A 21,201-nucleotide genomic window follows, 5' to 3' on the forward strand; every position below is an offset into this window, starting at 1 on the left:
AGAGAAAATTATTGTGTCTCTTCTCTCGAAGTGTTGGAAAAAACCAGACTGGATGATTTGGATATGTTCTGCTAGCAGATGTACCACATGACCTCTCTAGCTGCCTTTAATCCTGTTATTTTTAAACGTAGTGATTATTGTAATCATGGCTTTGCCATAATGTGGACAAAAGAAGAGTCAGATGTACTTCAGGAATCCAAAGCTGTTTATAAATGCTAGTAATTAATTCATGGATCCTAAACATGACTTGAAAACAACCATCTTCAAGTCTTCATCCATGCAGACACGATGAAAACTAGCCTCACAAATACTATCCTTACACTCTTTAGCTAGGTGGTTGGTACATGTAGAAAGGAACAGTTACATATTTATATTTAAGTAGACTATAATTTGAAATGCTTTGTTTCCCATATCCCTTATAATCACTACTGTCACATAGGCAAATCAGTGCAGGTGAATTCCCCCAGAACCTGCATCCTGCTTGTTTTCGTGCCTACTTCTCCAGAGATTTAAGATGATAAGACAGTATGTAATTAAGTTCACTAAACCAAAGGAAAACCTGAGGCATGACCCAGTCTATGGAATTGGGTGATGTTAGATAGTGATCACCCAGAAGTGGAGAGCAAGTCAAAATGGAGTACAGAGAGTGGACGTCCAGTTTGATTTCTTAGGTCTTCAGCAGTGCATTCACAGAGACAGGAAAGATAGGGGAAGAATAAAAGGAGAATGAAAGAGGCAACAGCATCTTCTCTTTCTAGTCTAGGTCTTTCCAGATAGAGACCACTTCTGTGACAATCCTCAGCTTAGTCAACACTATCTGAAAAAACCAAGCAAGAATTTCAAAAGCAAAACTTCCGTGCTCATTTAAAGAATAATAGTGAGGTGTACATGCATACCTAAAATGAAGGTAGTTGCTTATCTGACAAAATATAGACAGAAATTACATCTGTTCATTCAACAAATGTTAATTAAGCAGCAACTGTGTTTCAAATCCTGCTTTAATAAGCACCAGGGACATGCAGTGAACAAACAAACCCAAATCTTTGCCCTCTTGGAGCTTATATTCTTGTGATGAAAGATAAAAACAAAACAAATAAATGAAATTGTGTTAGATGGTGATAAGTGAATGGAGGAACACTAAATAGGGTAGGAGCTGCAGTGTTTTGGGTTGGGGGAGAGTCTCCACCCAATAAAATTCTCTCTCCCTGAGAGAGGAACTGTGCCTAGAGTATTGGAGGAGCAACAAAGATACCAGCATGGCTGGAGCAGATTGCCAAAGGAGCGAGCCGTAGGAGAAGAGGTCAGATAGAGCCAAATGGGAAAGGACTCTGTCAGCCACTGCAAGGACTCGGGCTTTCACCCTGAGCAAGATCAGAAACAATTGGAGGGTTCTGAGCAGAGGAGGTCATCATCTATCTTTTAAAAGGATCCCATAGGAAAGTGAAGGCAGCAGCAAGGATATCAGTTAGGAGGAAATTATAGTAATTCAGGCAAGAGGGAAGATGTCTCAAATTAGGGAAAAACATCAAATATCACATTGATGTGGGTTAAAAATACTTGATTTAAGAATATTTTTCAAAGCCCCCGACTCTATGAGGATGCTCAATTTTAGTTTTAAAGATATTTTCCCTAGTTCCTTCTTGCATACTTTGATTAGTGACTCTGTACTAGGGCCTCTTTTCCACATTAATTCTAAATAAGCCAGATTTACCACTGTAGCAATTGTTGGAACTAAGTAAAGTTTCCATTCTGCCCTCTCACCATGTTTTCTTTTATTTACAGTTAAGATTGAGCTGAATTTTTTCCCCTTCTTCCAAGCCTTAATCCTATCTGGCTTCTAAATCCCTTCAGAATTATTTGAAGCAAAGAATGCCTGCTGATTTCAAAAAACATTTTACACTTGGACTTACTTGATGGGGTATATAGCAAGGGTCGTGGAGGCTTCCTTCCTTTCCATGCAGAATAATGTGTTTGGCAATGTATATACTGATCAATGAGCAATCTGTTAGTAAGAAACATACAGAAGCTCATTTCTTTGATTTGCTGTTTTGAAAAGTACTTATTTTTCTTTGGAGTATTTTTCAGTTTAAAATCTAATCTGTTATTTTGTAGAATAATCAATTCATATTAGTTGAAGCTTGATTAACTTTCCTTTTGTTACCCTGTCCTTAAGATCATACTACAGATTTGGTTATATATCGCATAACAATATAAATGAACACTTGTTTTATAAAGATTTCTAATTCTATTGTTTCAATCATTTCATTGAAAGATAAATATTACTACACCAATCTTCTAAGGAAAATTTCTTGTGTGTTATTCCTGGCTTTGTATAAGATAATGTTTATAGGCATTGTATTTAATGCTGATGCAATAGAAGGCATTATATTTAAAAAGAATGGCTTTACTGTGTACAAATATTAGGATTGCTTGTAAGGCAAAGCCATAAAAGCATTGCATAATCTATTCTAGTAAAATAGATATGCTAGCCCTTTGACTTTATTTGGTTTTAGCAACTGAACAGGATAGAGTTTCGAAATGAATATGGTGAAAATAGACAAAAGGATTTATAGTAAATTTTTTCCTCCTGCTCTGTGTTACCTCCCATGAGCCTTGTTCACGTTTTTCTCAATATCTGCCATTACTCATTAAAATTCTGGTTTCATAAAAACTACAAGTAGACACTGCTGTTGCTGGTTGTATGTGTGTAATGAGAGCACTCAAATGCATTGCTAAAGGACTGGAAAACACCAACAAGGATTATGATAAGAATGGTAACAACAACCACTTTCAACATGTATAAAGTTAAGGCAGTCTGTGCAAAACTGACATTTTGATAACTATACAAGGTGTTGTCAAAGTATGATCTCAGAACCCCTGCCAATCCCCAAGACTCCTTAGTAGGGCCCTCTAGTATTTTCACAATAATTCTAAGAAGTTATTTGCCTTGTTCACTGGGTTATCACTTGCACTCAAGTTATTCTTGTACAGCCATGGGAGATGAGCCCATAGGGAGCCAAATGGGATAGGACTTTGTTAGCCATTGCAGAGACTTGGGCTTTCACTCTGAGCAAGACGGCAAACAACTGGAGGGTTCTGAGCAGAGGAGGTCATCATTTACTTTTTTAAAAATTTCATAGGAAGGTTAGGGCAGCAGCAAAGAGATCAGTTAAGAGGCAATATTGCAGGCAGGGCACGGTGGCTCATGCCTGTAATCCCAGCACTTTGGGAGGCCGATGTGGGCGGATCACGAGGTCAGGAGATCTAGACCATCCTGGCTAACACGGTGAGACCCCGTCTCTACTAAAAAAAAAGCAGAAAAAAAAAATTAGACAGGCATGGTGGCGGGCGCCTGTAGTCCCACCTACTCAGGAGGCGGAGGCAGGAGAATGGCATGAACTCGGGAGGCCGAGCTTGCAGTGAGCCAAGATCGTGCTACTGCACTCCAGCCTGGGTGACAGAGCGAGACTCTGTCTCAAAAAAAAAAAGGCAATTGCAGTAACTCAGGCAAAAGGGAGGTTGACTCAAATTAGAGAGGAACACCACATACCACTTTAAAAATGTTCCTTGATTAAGCAGTAAATATATATTTATTGTATTAAATCTCAGTCCTGGAGGCAGGATGCAGTGGCTCACACCTGTAATCTCAGCACTTTGGGAGGCTGAGGTGGGTGGATCACCTGAGGTCAGGAGTTTGAGACCAGCCTGGCTAACCTGGGAAAACCCTGTCTTTTCTAAAAATACAAAAATTAGCTGGGCGTGGTGACATATGCCTGTAGTCCCAGCTACTTGGGTGGCTGAGGCAGAAGAATCACTTGAACCCCGCAGGCGGAATTTGCAGTGAGCCGAGATCGTGTCACTCCACTTCAGCCTGGGCGACAGAGTGAGAGTCTGTCTCAAAATAAATAAATAAATAAATCTCAGTCCTTGAATATATGGCTTTTATTATTCTTTCTGTTGAAACGGGAAATGCACATGAAGTTCTTCTGCTGCATGTCAAAGTAATATGGTTGTCTAAGGAAAAAAATCTGAAGGCCTTGAGTTGGGAACTGAGCAAACCGTTTTTATCAAAGGACACTATTTTTAATAGAAAGAATGACTGACAGAAAAACTATGGTTGGCTGGGCACAGTGGCTCATGCCTGTAATTTCAGCACTTTAGGAGGCTGAGGTGAGAGGATCAATTGAGCCCAGGAATTTGAAACTAGCCTGAGCAACACAGGGAGACTCTCATCTCTACAAAAATTAAAAATTAAAAAAATTAGCTCGTCATGGTGGCGCATGCCTGTGGTCCCAGCTATTCAGTAGGCTGAGGCAGGAGGATTGCTTGAAGCTAGGAAGTTGATGCTGCAGTGGGCTGTGATCATGCCACTGGATCCCGGCCTGGGTGCCAGACCCTGTCTCAAAAACAATGACAAACCAAATATGATCAATAAGACTTGGATATTTGATGGACATTTTCTTGAAAATGAGCAAAGTAAGCCAGTTACTTCCAGAAAAAAAAAAAGGACAGTAGTTGCTACCATTGATAAAACTCAAGTTCTCAAGCAGAAATTAGAATTTTAGAAAATGTTTATTGCCTCTATGAGGGTTGGCAGCTTCCCAAAACTAAAAGGATTTTGTGATGAGATTAGCGGTGATATTAATAATGTAATTTTTCAAATATCGTATATATTGAAAGACCTGGAACATCTGCATAATTCAAATAACAATGTATATGTTCCCTATGTATCTGTATGAGGCCAGATTTTTTCATCTACTTCAACCAAAACCACATATAACAACAGACTGAATTCAGAGCAAATAAGTAATGTAAGATGCTAAAAAATCATGCACAGATAAAAGATCCATTTAAAGTGTAAGGCCAAGGATTTTAATGTGACTGATTTGAAGAAAAAAAACTTATTGCTATGGTTTTATAAACAAAAAATTGACAGAGGCAAATCTAATTGAATAGAGGTTTATTTTGCCAAAATTGGGGATGTGCCTAGGAAAACGAAACACAAGTTACATTAAGATCAGTTACTTGTGCTTTTTCCAAAGAAGGTTTTGGAAACATCAATATTTACAGTGAAAATAACAAGCAGAAGGGAAAGCAAAAAAAGGAGGATGGGTAGGCAATGAGGGAAATGGTTACATTGTTGCAACCACTCTGATTAGCACTCAGTGAATCTATGTCTTACAGGCAAAAAGAAGGAGGTAGACGAAAAGTCAATTATGTATTCCTCTTGTGCTCCGTAAGTTTACATTTTACACAAGATAAACTAAGCATGTGAAATGGCAGCTCTCTGTTTGGACAAAAAAGGAAGGCAAGTTTTGTGTCACTCAGTTCCCAAGCTTAACTTTGCCTTGGGCATAGTGAGTTTGGGGTCCTGAAATTCATTTTTTCCTTCACAGCTTCAAATGCTACATTGCAACTTACCTTTAAGAAGCTATCACTGAGTCTTGGTATAGTATCAAAGAAGAATATTCACAATTGTCTGAAAAACTATTAAAGTACTTTTCCCTATTCCAACTATGTATCTGTATGAGGCCAGATTTTTTTCATCTACTTCAGCCAAAACCACATATAACAACAGACTGAATTCAGAGCAAATACAAGAATTTACTGGTCATTACAGCTAATAAATGACTTCAGTGAAGTTGCAAGATGCAAGATACACAAACACAAAGTCACTAGTATTTCTGTACACTAACAATGAACAATCTGAAAAAGAAACTAAGATTGTAATAGCATCAAAAAATACTTAAGAATATACTCTTATCAAGAGATGTAAGATTTGTACACTGAAAACTACAAAATAATGCTGTGGGAAAATAAAGAATATCTAAAGAAATGGAAAGACATGATGTGTTGATGGATTGGAAGAATTAATATCAATAAGATGACAATGCTTCCTACAAATATCTACAAATTCAATGTAATTCCTATCAAAATCCTACTGGCCATTTTTTTAGAATTGAAAAACTGATCCTAAAACTCATATCAAATGGCAAAGATCCTGAATAGTCAAAATACTCCTGAAAAAGAAGTACAAATTTTGAGGATGCACACTTTTGAATTTCAAAACCTATTATAAAACTACAATAATCAACAGTGTGGTTCTGGCATAAGGATGTTCCATGATGGCAGGTCTATGCAAGACTATCCTTAAAAGTCTGAGGAAGCTGAAGGGCCAAAGAAAGAAAATAAGGTATCCAGTTTTTCAGAAATAAACATTTATTAAGGATTTATGAAGAGAATCATGTTTGTGTCTCGGTGGTGGTGAGACAAGATGGTGGATACCAGCACCTTCACTCCTCAGGGATAATATACCATAGGGAAGGAATGTATAGGACAACTACAGAGAAAGGCAAGAATGCCATAGTAATCTCCTGAAGCACAGGATTTATGGTCAAGATTGTTTTGACCTAAGGACAGGATTTATGGTAAGTACATGCTCTTACACAGGAGCAGTAGATAAGATGAAAATATTAGAGGCATTCCTGGAACTGGGGTCAATCAGAAGTCAACATGGCAGATTAGCATCCAAGATGAAGTTGCTTTAGCCTTTACAGATATACATATAGATTAATATTGTAGAATTGAAAGTTCAGAAATAAAACCATGCATCTACGGTCAAATGATATTTGACAAAGATGCCAAGACCATTCTATAGAGAAAGAATAATCTCTTCAACAAATGATCATGGGATGCCTGGATATCCACACACAAAAGAACCATGTTGGACCCCTACCTCATAACATATACAAAAATTAACTCAACCTGGAAAAAGACCTAAAAATTAGAGCTAAAACTATAAAACTTTTAGAGGAAGACATAGACATAAACAGTCATAATCTTGGATTTGGCAATAGCTTTTTAAGTATGACACAAAAGAATAAACAACAAAAAGAAAAATAGATGAATTGGATTCCATCAATACTAAAAACTTTTGGGCATCAAAAACACTACCAAGAGAGTGAAAAGACACCCTATGAAATGGGAGAAAATATTTGTAAATATGTATCTTGTCTTGTATTCAGAAATATAAAGAACTCTTACAACTCAACAGCAAAAAGACAAATGACTCAATTAAAAAAATGGGCCAGGCTAGGTGCGGTGGCTCACACCTGTAATCCCAGCATTTGGGAGGCCAAGGAGGGCCGATCATGAGGTCAGGAGATCAAGATCATCCTTAACACGGTGAAACCCCGTCTCTACTGAAAATACAAAAAAATTAGCCAGGCATGGTGGCACATGCCTGTAGTCCCAGCTACTCAGGAGGCTGAGGCAGAAGAATTGCTTGAACCCAGGAGGCGGAGGTTGCAGTGAGCCAAGACCACACTACTGCAATCCAGCCTGGGCGACAGAGCAAGACTTGGTCTCAAAAAAAAAAAAAAAAAGAAAAAGAAAACAAAAAGAAAAATGGGCCTAGAATTGAACAGGTATTTTTACAAAGAAGATATACAAATGACCAAAAAGCATTTGAAAAGATGCTTATCATTTAGTCATTAGGAAAATGCAAATCAAAACCACAATGAGAAGCCACTTTGTATTCACTAGGCTGGCCACAATTTTTTTAAATGGAAAATGAATATTTGTAAGGATGTAGAGATTGGAATTCTCATACATTATCGGTGGGAATATAAAATGGTGCAGTTGCTGTGGAAAACAGTTTGGCAATTCTTCAAAAAGTGAAAAATAAAATTACCACACGACTCAGCAATTCTACTCCTAGGTATATGCTCAAGAGAATTGAAAACAGGTGTTCAAACAAAAACTTGTACATAAAGTTCATTACAGCACTGTTCATAATAGCCAAAAGGTAGAAACAAATCAAATGTTCATCAACAGATGAATAGGTAACAAAATGTGGTAAACACACACAATTTGAATACTATTCAGCCATAAAAGGGAATGAAGTACTGCTATATGACACAACATGGATGAACCTTGAAAGTATGCTAAGTGAAAGAAGTGAGACATAAAAGGTCACACACATTGCATGATTCCATTTATACTGTAAAATCTAGAATAGGCAGATCCATAGAGACAGAAAGCAGATTAGTTGTTGCCAGGGTATAAGGAGGGAGGAATAGGAAGTGACTGCTTAATGGTTACAGGTTTTCCCATCGAGATGCTACAAATGTTCTGGACCTAGATAGTGATCCTAGTTGCACAATATTGTGAATGTACTAAATGCCACCAAATTGTACATGTTAAAATGATAAATTTTATGTTATGTGTATTTTACCAAAATTTTTTTTAAAAAGAATCCAGCTATCTTCTATTAAGTCAGACATTAAAGAGATTTTTAAATGATAAATAATGCCACTGATCTCACTGAATATTTTTGTTTTCGAAAATATATTTTTCATAAAATATGTTATTTCAATTAACATGAAATCAGTTTATTTTTAATTGAATTAATGAATAGATACATAGACGTTGTGACTAAAAAGTTTGAGACCCACTAAGTTGTTGTGTAAGGTGTAGCCTCAAAGGTATCTAAGCCAAGTTACTGCATGGGTTTTAAGGTTCAAAAGATTTTCTAATATAAGTCAATTGTGAATCAAAATGTTACAGATTAAAGCACAACTAGAAAAGATACTCTTCTGATCATATTAGCTACCAAAGTGTAAACTAGAAGGTTAGAAACTATATTTGTTGGAGGCATGGTCTGAAGAAAAGAGTGGGGAAGTTGAGGAAGGGCAAAGTTGGAGATGGAAAGCAGCAGACTGGGTTCCATCTCTACAGCTGGAATGAAGGTGACCAGGATGATATGGTTTGGCTTTGTGTCCCCACCCAAATCTCATCTTGAATTGTAATCTCCAGGTAATGAGGAAGGGACCTGGTGTGAGGTGATTGGATCATGGGGGCAGTTTCCCCCATCTTTTCTCATGATAGTGAGTGAGTTCTCACGATATCTGATGGTTTTATAAGGGGCTCTTCCCCCCTTGCTCTGTCTTCTTCTCTCATCTGCTGCCATGTAAAATGTGCCTGCTTCCCCTTCCGCCATGATTGTAAGTTTTCTGAGGCCTCTCCAGCCATGTGGAACTGTGAGTCAAGTAAGCTTTTTTTCTTTATAAATTACTCAGTCTCCAATATATCTTTATAGCAGTGTGAAAGTATACTAATAGACAGGGACAGAATAGTTACAGAGACCCGTCAGGATGAAGGAAAAAAAGTTATAGGAGCGCAGGCTGTGTCAGCCACTGAAGTCATGGAATTGGGGAGGACTTTGGGAATGGTGAGTGGTGGGTAAAGAGGGTGTTGGCCTAGGAAATTCATGATTCATTGCATTAATTCAATTTGACATTCATGTAATAGGTTTAATTGTATTTTTTCTCTGTTTTCTAGCTGTCTGTGCTAATAACACAGAGCTTACACTTACTGATTATTGTGTCAGGTATTGTTCTAAGATTTATTATCTGGATGGCACTGTTATTATTTTTAATACAATTTTTGAGGAAATATTTGAGAATAAGCTGCAGATATCATGACACTTCACCCTTAAATACTACAGCATATGTCTTCTAAGAACAAGGACATTCTTCTACATAATCACAACACAATTGTAACTGAAAAAACATAAAATTGATACGATATTATTCTCTAATATTCAGTTCATATTTAAATATCCAAGATTACCCTGATTGTGTCCTTATTTGGTTTTCCTTTTTTTTTTTTGAGACAGAGTCTCACTGTGTCACCCAGGCTGGAGTGCAGTGGCGCCATCTCCGCTCACGGCAAGCTCTGCGTCCAGGGTTCACGCCATTCTCCTGCCTCAGCCTCCCGAGTAGCTGGGACCACAGGCGCCCGCCACCAGGCCTGGCTAATTTTTTGTATTTTTAGTAGAGACAGGGTTTCACCATGTTAGCCAGGATGGTCTCAATCTCCTGACCTCGTGATCTGCCTGTCTCAGCCTCCCAAAGTGCTAGGATTACAGGCATGAGCCACCGCGCCCGGCCCTTTATCTGGTTTTCTTTTTGTGTTTATTTGTTTTGTAAACCAGAGGTATCTGATACAAGTCTCAATAAATTTAGAAGTTTATTTTGCCAAGGTTAAGGACATGCCCATGACACAGCCTCAGGAGGTCCTGAGAACACGTGCCTAGGATTATTAGGTTATAGTTTGATTTTATACATTTTAGAGGGACAGAAGTTACAAGCAGACATCAATCAATACATGTAAGGTGTACATTGGTTTGGTTTGGAAAGGTGGGACAACTTGAAGTGGGGCAGGGGCTTCCAGGTCATAGGTGGATTCAAAGATTTTCTGATCAGCAATTCGTTGAGTTATTGTCTAAAGACCTAGAATCAATAAAAAGAAATATCTTGGATACAATAAGGGGATATGGAGATCAAGGTTTTTATTATTCAGATGAAGCCTCCAGGTAGCAGGCTTAAGAGGGAATAGATGGTAAATGTTTTTTACCAGAACTTCAAAGATGCCAGACTCAGTAAATCTCTCTTACATCAGGGAAGTACCTGGAAAGGGAATGGGATTCTCTACAGAATGTAAATTTACCCCACAAAAGACAGCTTTTCAAGGCCATTTAAAAGTATGTCAAAGAAATATATTTGGGGGTAAAATACTTTTAGTTTCTTTCAGGGCTTGGGATCTGTCATTTTGCAATGTAACTTATTGCTGCAAAGAGTCAGTTTGGTCAGTCTGAAGATCTCTGTTTTAATGTTAATGCTGGTCAGAAGTGTCTGAATTCCAAAGGGAGGAGGGTATAATTAGGCATGTCCAACCCTCCCTTCCCATAATGACCTGAACTAGTTTTTTAGGTTTACTTTGGAATGCCCTTCACCAAGGGAAGGGGTGGTCCATTCCATCGGTTGACGGGGCTTAGATTTTTATTTTTGGCTTATAGTTAATTTTAAAATGCGGTCCATGATTTAATCAAGGATTATGCATTGCATTTAATTGTCAAGCTCCTTTAGTTTCTTTTAATCCAGAAGTGTTTTCCAGCTTCTCTTCCCCCATCTCAATTTTTTGGTCTGACATGATGATGGTATTTTTTAAAAATCTAGGCTGTAGTTGTTTTGTAGACTACACTTCAATTTAGATGTGATTCATTGTTTCCTCATGATTAGATTCAGATTAAATGGTTTTTGGTGAGAACCCTACATTGGTGATGTTGGATACTTCTCAGTGCATCATATCAGAAGGCACATAATGTCAGTTTGCCTCATGATTGGACATCGAGCACTGTTCTATGTACTTTATGCATTTAATTTTTAAAACAAATGTATGCTGTAGCTATTGCTTTTATTTATTATAGATTTCAGTACTTTATACACAAGGACGCTGAGAAATTAAGTATCTTGTCTGAGGTCCCAGAACAGTGTCCTGAACTCAGATAGTTGTTCCAGATTCTGCAAGATTAGCTAATAATTACATTGTGAAGAAAGAGACAACGGTTTCTGTGATTCTTAGCTCATCACCTACCTCCAGGGTATATAAGTGGAGGCCAGAATATAGATCTTTAAGCCTTTAGTAAGAATCCTCTTAGAGTTGTCATTGTGCTGTGCAATCCACCTCTGCCACCCCTAGGTAAAAATGGCAGACAATCAGAGGATCACTTGGAGAACTTGATGTGGAGTTTGAGGGACAGGGTGACTGTTACTTGACTCATCTTGAGAAAGTCCAACAGTGAGTTTGACCCTGCCCTGCAGGCAGAATAATTGTAGGAGATAGGTGTGGTGTTCTGAAGGCCAGCTGTGGATAGGAGAAATGTGTCTAAATTTCTTAAGGCACCTCATTCACAAGACCCATCAGAAGGGATGAATGAACTCCTGTGGAAAGCATCTGTGATGGACTGCCGGAAGTTAGAGACTGGGGGGTTAATTGTAAATGGCTTGCCCAGGAAGACCTAGCCCATGTTGGGGTCCCCATAGATGACAGCGCCAAAGAACTCATTAAGAAATAACATTTTTTTACATCCCTTATGCCTTTCCCTGCTTTCCAATCCTGGAAGAGCCATAAAAGAACACAGCAAAAGGGGATAAGTAGTACAGTTGGGAGGAATTGAAAAAAAGGATAAGCATGCCCTCTTTTCCCACTGTAGGCTTTATAACCTAGGTCAGGCAACGTTCTAACTCTCAAAGCTTAATGAGAAGTTAAGCTTTGCTTTGTGCTATCTGAGAAATAAGGCTACTTGTTAATTGAAAATGAATGGGACAAATGGGATCTACTCAAGGTTTCATCTTGGAACAGAAAGGAATGAATAACAATGCAAGGTGAGAAAGTGGTCAGAAGGAACAGAATTTAGTTAATACAATAAATTGGCTACTGAAATATTGAACCACTTTCTAGTATTTCTACACTGGGTTAGTCTTAAACTGAACTCTGGGAAAGAACTGTTTTCTTGGTAACTGCCAGACTGTCTCTGACCTTTGACTCTAATTTAGGAAGAGTTATTAAAGTTCTCTTGAGAAATTGTCCAGAGTTTTGTGCTGTGTTGCTTTTATGTGAACTGCAAATAGAACACTTCCAATTGTTGGGTGTAGTAGATTATCACTGGGAACGTGAATTTTTTTCAGTAATGCCACTGAAATTCTGCCCCTATAGTGGGAGCCAACTGCAGTTGTCCTGAACATAGCTAAACATTTGTTTGGATATTGATTCTGCTCTAGCTGCTGAGCTCTGGAGTATGGATGACGCCTGTCTGCTCTCCATCTCCCATCCCTAGTGCTATATTTTTAAACTCACTTGTACAGGCAGCACTCAGTGGCCAAGTCCTTTTTCTCTTTCAACTCCGTCCCATTTTGCTCCTCTTCTTCACCCTTTCTTCTTCTTTCAACACTGCTCCTAAAATAAGCCAACTTCTAATCTTCGAACTTTACCTTCATTTCTAGCACTAGATTTTCTCTCTAAACACCTAGAGGTGTTTCTGATCAGAGCTGGGATAATCATCCACAGATAGGCTTTGCTCTTGCCCTCTAGTTCCATTAGTATAAAGCTTCAATCAACCCCACTCCCACAGCTCCTAGTCCTCCCTCTAAGATCTTCCAATCCCCTCAATAAGCCAAAAATGCCTACTTCTGGGCCCCTCAAGGTACCAAAGGGAGAAAGGCTGTCACTTTGCTTACGTCAGCACTTTTTAGAAGGGTATAAAAGCAGAGTTGATCACTTCTTCATATGGGGAAGAGCATCCCCCTTTTACCATCATCACAAATAGAGAAACGTTTCTCTTAAAGTGCCCCATGACAGCTGAGAATAGACTCAGACTGAGTAATGAGACATTTTTGTATATGCAACTTTAAAAAAATTCTTAAAGGTAGAAAAAAGAAACATTAATTGATTCATGTGTTTATGGAATTCTATATGAGGTGGCTAAAAAAGCTAAATAACTTAAATAAATAAAATAAAATTAAGTCAATGTATTTTGTCGCATTGAGTGATGATGACAAAGAACAAAACAGGCTGCCGTTTTAAAATAGGAAGAAAATTGTATATTAGGTTGAACCTTATGAAATTGCTCTTATTCAACAATTTTGGTAATATTGAACATTTTAACATAAGAAAATATCAATTTCATGTGGTTCAGCCTAATACTGATGTTTTAAAGACATTTCTGATAGTATTTCTTTGCTGTAAATACTTTTCTACTTAAATGATAATATATGTTAGTCAATTTTTCTTTTGTATTATTTTTAATTACTTCATACTGCCAGTGTAGTGCATTGGCTGTGTGGTGATATCAATTAAAATTTAAGAATAAAAAAATAAAAAGGCATATACACATCTGGTTATGATTTGCCTTTCTTGCTCTCCAGTTGCATAATTCAACTTGATGCTGCATAATTCTCTTTCCTTTTATTCGATTCCATGTGGTGGCAGAACTACTACCAAAAGATGAATCCTTTCAGTACCTTTCATATCAAAGCTGCAGCTTTCACATTCTGTCCTATTGATACTGCATTTTGGCAGTGGATAAAGGGACACAGTTAAAAGTCTCTGCTCATAATTGGTTTTATCTGGGAAAGATTTTCTTTGAACTAGTGGCCACCTGTGCTTTTATAATTATCAGAAATTAACTAGCTCAGCATTTCTTGTAAGAAATATTCACAATTCACTTCCTTGCTTTTGGAAGAAAAGAAAAGAAAGACAGAAAAGGAAAGAACTAAGGAGTATTAGAGAACTCCATTTTGTTTGGGAATATTCCATGTGAGATTGCTCTAATGCAATGCTAAAACTGTGTTTTTCTTCATGGTACTCTTTGAAACACAATCTCAACCTTTTTTCAGAACCCTGCCAAAAAAAAAAAAAAAAAAAAAGAAAACTTAAAAAGAATTTTTGTTTTCTGAAAAGTGAGACAATTTCAGTGTAAGTTTTCTGATATGACCTGACATTTACAAGTCACAAAGTATTAAAGCTTTGTAGAGTATGTATATGCATTTCAATATGATTTGAAAGGTAGAGCACTCCTAACTTCAACTCTAAAACTGTTGGCAGAGATGTTTGTGTCAAGTGGACCAGGCACCCACACATAAGATGTAAACTTTGCAAGACCTTGCACAATCCCCAGACACACCATAAGTCAACCCTCTTTTCTCACTGGGCTTGATTTTCCCACCCATGAGGGAATAGACAGTGGGAGCTTTGTTTGCAGTGTCTTTGTTTGCTTGCAGCCACTGGTAAAATAAACATTACTTCAGACTGAAGAAGTCCTTGGTTGAGCTTGGGGGCTCTGGGAGAACTTTTCCTATATCCCAACACAGATGACTTCATCAGGTTATCTGGTGTAGACTCGCCCCACTTAGGATAATTGGATTGCAGCATCCTGTGCATATCCATGTAGGACTGGATGTTTAGTGAGAGACTCCCCACCCACGGGAAGGGATCTGAAAGAGGAATATTGAAGAGAAACTTGCCCTCTTTCACTTTAGCCTGACTCTATCTGTCAATGAAGTTTCAAAGGCACTTCAGGGTCTTGTCAGGCAGCATTATAGTCTTAAAAATTTCTCATAATTTCATCTTTGGACAGTACTGATGAGCTCTGCACTGGACATAACCCACTGATAGCTGAAAATGTACACAGTGAATCCTTGAATTGAGAAAACTGTCTCATTTTGTGACCCAATCTACTAGAAACTTACGTGATTATAAAAAAGTATTTGAAGAAATCTCAGTATTTTGCAGTAGAAAGGGTCAGTTTTATAATTTTAAATTTGTTGAATGGTGAAGGCATTAATGCACGGAAGTGATCATTAATAAATAGAAAGATTTGGTAGATAACATGCTTCTTGTTACTTCTGTTTCAAGATACGTTATATATAGAAGTGGAATTTAATATGTTTTATATCACAGATTTAAAGATTTTGTACCAAAAGATTTATACTGTCCCCTCATCTCCATCCCCCCTCTCACATACCTCCCAGGAAATTGACTGTTTGAACTCATCGTTAGATAAGTTTACCACAGCCCACAGAATATTTCTGGAAATTTTAAATTCTTTTTTACTGTAGTCTCTGGAATGTAAATGCAAGCTTATTATAAGATAATTATGCAAGGAGTGGAAACCTTATATTCTATCCTCATAAATAAAGTGTAGACAGAAATAATAATCTTGGCTCAACTGGAACTTGAAGTTAGGAATGAAGGATTTGTTTGCCTTGTCTCCTCCCAAACCTCAAGTAATAAATCTCAAAAGCTTCAATATTGATTCAACAAAATGAATGGCTGAGTCATTTCAGAAGGACTCTGACAAGTGGACAAACGCTGCCATGGCGACATTTTGATATGCAGCATGCTTACTGAGCCTGGCTGGCTTCCTCCCTCTGCCATTAAAGCAAAATGACAAACCATGGGAAGTGCCACACACAGCGTGCCTAAACCAGAGCAACTGGGGGTGAAGAACAGATTTAATTAGCTGTTCTCAAAAAGTTAAAAACTGGATATACATTTATGTTTGATTTATGGAGGAATTCCTTTTAAAATATGAGAAAAACTGCTCTGAGACATGCTTCTTGCTAAGAAACAGAAACTATTATTGATTTTAAAGTCTCAGACAGCATTCTCTGTAAATGTTTTGTAAACATACTTTTGAGGATAAAATATTTTTAGCTTGGAAATATAGATTTAAAATATTTCCCACAGGACATAAATTCTACTCAATTCATCTTTTACTAAATAATGTAATAAAGTATTACATATGGCCAGTAAAAAAAAAATACAATATGTGTAATCACATACTATTACTGCTGCATATATTTAGATTTGTAAGGAAATAAATGTCAGAAAGTAATATGTGTACTTGGATGTTACTTGATCTTAATATTCATTTGATGGAGCTACTTAGGAATTACATGTGTTTTTTTCTTTATTAGTATAAAGTATATCAAGATATATTAAAAGCAGGAGCAATTCACATCAATGAAAAGATGTTATTTTAAAACTTTTAGTGGGAAATTGCTGTTATAGATGCGATTATGGATTTGTTAACTTTATTTATGTATAATTAACACTGTCATTTTTTCAATATTGAATTGGTTAACTGAGAAGAAAAACTGTCTCAATTGTATCTAAAATACAACTAGAGTAGGCAATAACTGTTTTGTTTTATTTTGCTGTTTTTCTGTTTGTCAGTTATTAAAATCTCACTATGTAGCAGACTTCACTATCTCGTTCAATCCACACACAAGCCTGAGCAATGAGTCCTAGGAGACCCTCTATTTTGCAGATAAGGAAACTAAAATGTGAAAGGTTAATAAACTGATCTAAGTTCTCTCCACCTATCTACACTATATGATCTCTTGACATCATCTGGACCTAACCATATTAAATGTTTTTATTTTTGCTATTCTATGGCTTTAGAAATAGAAACCACACTAGTGACTGATATCACAAAGTCTCAGACATCATGTTCTATAAATAGACTTCTTGAAAAAAACATTTTTAACTTAGGAAGGTAAAGATTTAAAATATTTGCAGTAGAACTTGAAGATAATAATTTATCATTTGTATTTTACTTATTAATTTTAGAACATTTCATGAGAGTATAAAAATTTAGATAGCATTAGGAGATATACCTAATGTTAAATGACGAGTTAATGGGTGCAGCACACCAACATGGCACATGTATACATATGTAACAAACCTGCATGTTGTGCACATGTACCCTAACACTTAAAGTATAATAATAAAAAAAAATTTAGAAAAGAGAGAGATAAGCAAGTATAAAAAAAGTGAAGTATTAATTTCACATGAAGAAGCAAAGAGAAAAGGCTTTTTTGTTGGGTTTGTTTGTTATCACGTTTGTGGTTTAAACTTCTAAAATGGCACCTCAACTTCTGTTGTCTGTAAGGATCTGGGTTGACCGCTGGCTTATCAAACATCTCAGTCTTAAAGAGGAACTACTTTTTGTATACTTCATCTATATAGGGAAGAAATCATTTACAGAGAAGGTTTTGTCACATCGCATTAAAGATTTCAAAATAGTCATAATAAATTACGATACATTTGTCACCACTAGATAACCCACAGATAGTCTAGTTAAGATCCAAAGGCCTTGGCAAGACAGGAAAATGTGGAGACCAGACTCCTAGACGCACTTCAGATTCTTCCCTCTGGGTTACTCCACGAAGCTTTTTGAGAAGCAGCTTTCAGTGGGCCTACCTTGTCCAAATAGAACCAACCAAGGCTTGAGATGCTTCTCACATCTTAACTCCTTTCTGGGAAAGTGTGGCGTCATGGCCCGCTGGAGCTATTTTTGAGCTCTTGAAATCTTTCTGCTCTTCTGCTTTATACCTTCCAGAGGGACTTACTCCTCTCAATTTTCCAAAATCTTCCCCAGCTATTCTTTTCTTTTTTTTTGGTGGTGGTTGGAGGGTGGGGAGGAGATGGGATCTCACTCTGTTGCCCAGGCTGGAGGGCAGTGGTGCTGTCATGACTCACTTCAACCTTTGCCTCCTGAGCTCAAGTGATCCTCCTATCTCAGCCACCCAAGCAGCTGGCACTACAGGCCAGAACCACCACACTCTGCTAATTTTTTTTTTTTTTTTTGAGACGGAGTCTCACTCTGTTGCCCAGGCTGGAGTGCAGTGGCACCATCTCGGCTCACTGCAGGCTCTGCCTCCTGGGTTCACACCGTTCTCCTGCCTCAGCCTCGCGAGTACCTGGGACTACAGGCGCTCGCCACCACGCCCAGCTAATTTTTTGTATTTTTAGTAGAGACCGGGTTTCGCTGTGTTAGCCAGGATGGTCTCGATCTCCTGACCTCGTGATCCACCCGCCTAGGCCTCCCAAAGTGCTGGGATTACAGGCATGAGCCACCGCGCCCAGCAGCTAATTTAATTTTTTTTAGAGATAAGGTCCCACTGCATTGCCCAGGCTGGTCTCAAACTACGGGGCTCAAGTGATCCTCCTGCCTCAGCTTTGCAGAGTGTTGGGATTACAGGCGTTTAAGCCACCATGCCCGGACTTTCACCAGCTTTTCAATCTCCTCATAAAGTACATGTTTTCTTATGTAGTCCTCATTGGAGAGACAACTCCAGGAGCACCAGTCACATAGATTTCATGTAAATGGTAGTTACGTGAACAAGAGAGTTGCACAATTCCTGCACCCATGAAGGGACTAACATGGACAGGCATGGCCCTAAGCCATAAGGATGTCAAACCCCAAGGAAACTCAGTCCCGTTCCATTAGCTGCCACACTGGAATTCATATGACTTTGATGTTAGACCCACAGTAAGGCTTTAATACTTCTTTAAAACAGCACTTCCAAATTGTATTTTGAATGTTAATTGGAATAAGACTGAAAAAAAGGTTTCTATCTTGCTATTTTATAAATAAATTTATGAAATAGCAAGTTAAACAAATTTAAACTGATTTTAGGACAGTACTCATCTTTTAATATTTTATTAAATTATTATTTTAATGATTTTCTAAGAATGTTTCCCACATTTGTGGTTTGAGGCTTTTGCCCTTTGCAAAATTGGGGAACTGAAATTTATAGTAACTTTTTTTATTTTTTGAAGTGGAGTGTCGCTCTGTTGCCCAGGATGGAGTGCAGTGGCAAAATCTCAATTCACTGCAACTTCTGCCTCCAAGGTTCCAGCAATCCTCCTGCCTCAGCCTCCCGAATACCTGAGACTACAGGGGCGTGCTACCACGCCCGCCTAATTTTTGTCTTTTTAATAGAGACAACGTTTTGCCATGTTGGCCAAACTGTTCTTGAACTCTTGACTTCAGGTGATCTGCCTGACTCGGCCTCCCAAAGTGCTGGGATTACAGGCGTGAGCCACGGCGTCCCTCTCCATAGCAACATTTTTAGAAATAGTGAGACAACTGGTTTACTGAGGAATTTTAATTCAGTGGGGTTCAAACATGAATCGGCATTGTGATCTCCAGTATCTTCTGTAGGTGTCCTACATTCTTTCTCACTGGATAGCAGATCCCTTGGGCAGATTTCACAACTGCAATATAATTTAAAGCACCAATCTCAAACCGTATTTAAAGCTTTCTTCTCCAAGAGACTAATTTGAAGAGAGAGACAGAGAGAGAGGGAGGGAGAGAGAGAGAGACTGTGTATGGTGATTCCGGTTTTAGGAAGCCCCTTTTCTACCTGTTCCTTTTCAAAGCCTAACTCTTCTGGATACTGAGGGAAAATAGGAAAAGGACAAACATCCTCTTATTTAACATGCTTATAGGAACAGTGCCTTTCTTTAGGGTTGTGGTTGCTTCTCTTGATAACAGACTAGCTCCTGCCTGTGTGACCAGCATACTAACTTTCCCAAAAGCACACAGATAAGTTCGGTTGGCTTCTGCGAGCCTAACCCATAGTATGGTTGCTTGAAGTGTGTTCTTCCTTAACTACCTCCTTCAACTATTGCCCAGAAGTACACAGTCTCTTATTCCTGGGATCTTCCCACTGCATAGGCTGTTCTCTTGTCAGGTATTGGCAAGATTTTGCTCATGAGCAGCTTACATAGTATCACAATTCATGAGAGATCTATACATCTTTGCACAAAGGTATGAGTGAGGCTTCTCCCTTGCAGTCCTTCTCTGGGTCCTACCATCTTTCTTTCTTAAATTCTCTTTCCTCTTAGTGGTAGGCTTAGGGCAGATCAATAAGTTATTGACATCCAATGAGAGAATGAGTTGCTGTTTCTCACTCTCTAATACAGTCTCCAATCTCCACCACAAATTTTCTGGACAAGAGAGAAAAGCCAGAACCTCCCCACTAGGCTAACTACTTATGACTGCCTCTTTCCTTTTTCCCTTCTCCTTGGGGTGACTATGGAGGCAGGTAATTGTCCTATATTCAATCCTTTCACCTCTGAGAAAGCTCTGGAAGTAGATTCTGTTCCCAATGGTTGGCAGATTTCTTTAGAAGTCATGTACTTGTTTCTTTAGTCCCAGCTTGTACCTAATCACCAGTTCCAGGGGAGCAGAAGATGGCTCATTTAATGCATTGGTTTATAATATCATACAATGTTCATAGCAGTTGGACACGAAGTACCAGTGGGTGCAGATGCTGATCATACTTGTTTGAAATTTTTTAGAGGTTGACAATGAGGAATTTGGCATAAGTCTGGTAAGAGTCAGAATTTTAGATCAGATCAAACAAGAAGTTAACCAGAATCTGGATGTATAGCAGGTTTGAGAGTCAGGTGAAAACATTGATCAGAAACCAGGCAGAGAAAGAAGAAACAGAAGATTACAAAAATGAGGACCTAGAACAGAACAGTGCAGATTTTTTTTTTTTGCAAAGAATCAGAGATAGAATATATTTAACATGTAACATGCAGAGGAAACATGTGGGGCAAGCCAGCAAATTCTGCTACAGAAAGCTTCAGTCAGCAAATTCTGCTACAGAAAGCTTCTTGTGGGCTGGGACCATGTCCTTATTCACCTTTACATCTCTGAGGCATTATGCAATATTGGCACTTAGTAAATGTTTGTTGAATGAGTTAGTCAATTTAGGACAGACACCAGTATCAAAAAAGGATTTGATAATTAATTAAGTAATTTTTGCTTCTGCATAGAGTAGGCATTGGTACACTATGACCCTTGGGCCCTTTCTGACTGCCACTTTTTGTAGATGTTTTATTAGCACACAGCCAGGCTCATATGTTTACCTATTGTTTTTGGATCCATTCACACTACAATGAATGACAAGGCTGAATAGTTGCCACAGAGACTATGTGGCCTATGAAACTGAACTGAAATACTTATTATCTGGCTCTTTATATTAAAGGTTTCCT

This window comes from Pongo pygmaeus, chromosome 4, assembly GCF_028885625.2.
Source record: "Pongo pygmaeus isolate AG05252 chromosome 4, NHGRI_mPonPyg2-v2.0_pri, whole genome shotgun sequence".
In the NCBI taxonomy this organism is placed as follows: domain Eukaryota; kingdom Metazoa; phylum Chordata; class Mammalia; order Primates; family Hominidae; genus Pongo; species Pongo pygmaeus.